Raw genomic sequence first — 2500 nt, 5'->3', positions numbered from 1 at the left:
ATATAGACACATTTTTGAATGAATCAACTTTCTCTGCAGAGACATGCAAAATGTTTAAGCATGTAATTATCAATTTCCAGAGCTGTAATCAAAAAACAGCAGTCCAAATATCACAGTGTGACATCAGATAGCTTGACTTCACTGACATTTTGCACAATAAAATGCCAGTGTTCACCCAGGAAAGTTGACATATAAGGCTATCATAGGTTTTTGTGCTTTTTAACTTTCAGCAGCATTGAAGTTATCAATCACACCCCCACAATGGGACAGGCAACAGACCATCTACACTAACCACACATTCCTGTAATGGAGGGTGGTGGGGGGGAGGGTAAGGATGAGTTTATATATTATTTTATAAAACTCATGAGCAGCATGAGTTTTATAAAATAATTTTATATAAAAAAAAATTGGACCATTTTTTCCATCATGTGAACCTGAAATCTGAATCTCACCAGTCAAGGCCAATTCCTTTTTCATCATTTACTCAAGTATCATCATTTAGTTTTACAAAAATTAGAGCCCAGGAATTTCTCGAAAATAAATATATATATAAGAAAAGATAAATTAATACATATTAATTATTAAAAATAAACTTCTAAAACGTTTAGTCTCATGTATGACATGACATTTATACACATAAAACAAGAATTACAGCATACACATCATAAATGCTCACATCATAACTAAGCTGAATTATTCCATCATAAGATTATTTTATCATTTGAAATTCCTTGTTCTATTAAAAGATTACATACAATTATATTAGTAAATAAAGTAAAATAATTAAATATCCCCAAGAAAACAGACCGCTTTTAAATAAAGCATTGGATTGGTGACCGTTTTGGTTAATCCCCATGGAAATGTCATAAATTACCTTTGCTCATGAGCAAAACCGCAAACTCAGGTTCAGAAAATGTGGTTTATGCTCTGAGACTGACCTGTTAGTCATAACTCTTGTGAGTATTTAAGTGTGTGACATTATTTTGTCTACCTTGAAAAGTGTGCATACTTCCAAAACCACCTTTATGCACCTCAATTATTGATTGAGATAAAAACTGTAGGAAGGAAAAATGAGAATCAGAATATTGTTCCATAGTATTCCATCCCCCAGAGAGTATTTCTATACTAAAACCATTTCGAAGCGTCACCCCTGACCTCAGCCCTCCCGTTTTACGAAGCTCTGGAAAATCATGCTCTCCATGGCGGTCCCCTTTTGGAGCCTCCTAGCCAAACTGTCTGGAAAGTAAACAAATGTCTCAGCCCCACATTCAAGTAGACAACCACCATCCTCCCCCCAAGATATCCCAGCAGTGAGTCATACAGTATATCCAGCCGTCTTGCATTTGCTAACATTTTCCAGTAGGTGCAAATCATTTCCCCTGACTAAGAAAAAACTATTTCATTTGTGGTTCCTGAGTTAAAGCACAAACCTCAAAAGAGTCCTCCCCCTATTTTCCTTTCTACTAGCACTGCATGGGTCTACAACAAAAAGTAGGGGTACGTTATGTTTCAGTGAATTTATTCTAAAGATTTCTCACTTTCAAGTGATTAATTTTTTAATTGTCATTGACATAATCCAAACCAGGTTCATTAACAACAGCCTGTAGCTCCTAACGGACTTTAGCTTATCTTTAACATTATAGACAACTTTTGTTTGGAAGTCTTCACTAAAACATGGCTGAAGGGCGAAAGCAAATGGAGCGGGAAGGTCAAGACTGATACAACTTTGGGTTAGTCAGGCATATCATGCTTAAATAAAGATATTATTTTACTTTATTCTATCTGAGGCTGTAGGCCTGTGTGTAATATATGTCCTCTCACATTTATGAACTTGAAAACATTATGTGGAAGATTCAAGACTCATCTGACAGTCCTTAAAGGGGTCATATAATGCTACATGCACTTTTACAAGTTGTTTTTACACTACCATTGAGAAATTTTAACCAAACTATGTTAGACTTTCATTAAGACCCTAAAGAATCATATCAACTTGTGGAAAATGGGCATCCTATGACCCCTTTAAATGAGTTCACCCAAAAAAATGAACATTTGCTAAAAATGTACTCAGCCTCAGGCCATCTAAGATGTAGATGTGCTTGTTTTTTCATCAGAAAAGATTTGGAGAAAATTAGCATTACATCACTTGCTCAGCAATAGATCCTCTGCAGTGAACGGATGCCGTCCAAACAGCTGATAAAAACATCACAATAACCAATAAGTAATCTACACGACTCCAGTCAATCAATAAACATTTTGTGAAGTGAAAAGCTGCGTGTCTGTAAGAAAAAAAAAAAAAAAACTTAAGGCGTAAAAAAAGATTTAGTGTATGCTGAATTTGGAGCACTATTGGTTTAAAGCACGTTTCCACTTTTGTATTAGCCAAAAAAAGTGTATTTTTGGGTGACTCTGAAAATAGACCCTTTTCATATTAATAATCATTTTGCTACTATTCCTTGCAAAATTTTACATTCATGAATGTTTTTCTTATTTTCAAGATACA

Source organism: Sinocyclocheilus rhinocerous, unplaced genomic scaffold (assembly GCF_001515625.1).
Source record: "Sinocyclocheilus rhinocerous isolate Xijiao unplaced genomic scaffold, SAMN03320098_v1.1 scaffold449, whole genome shotgun sequence".
Lineage (NCBI taxonomy): Eukaryota > Metazoa > Chordata > Actinopteri > Cypriniformes > Cyprinidae > Sinocyclocheilus > Sinocyclocheilus rhinocerous.
The sequence above is the reverse complement of the archived record's forward strand: the minus strand, read 5'-3'. Positions refer to the sequence as shown.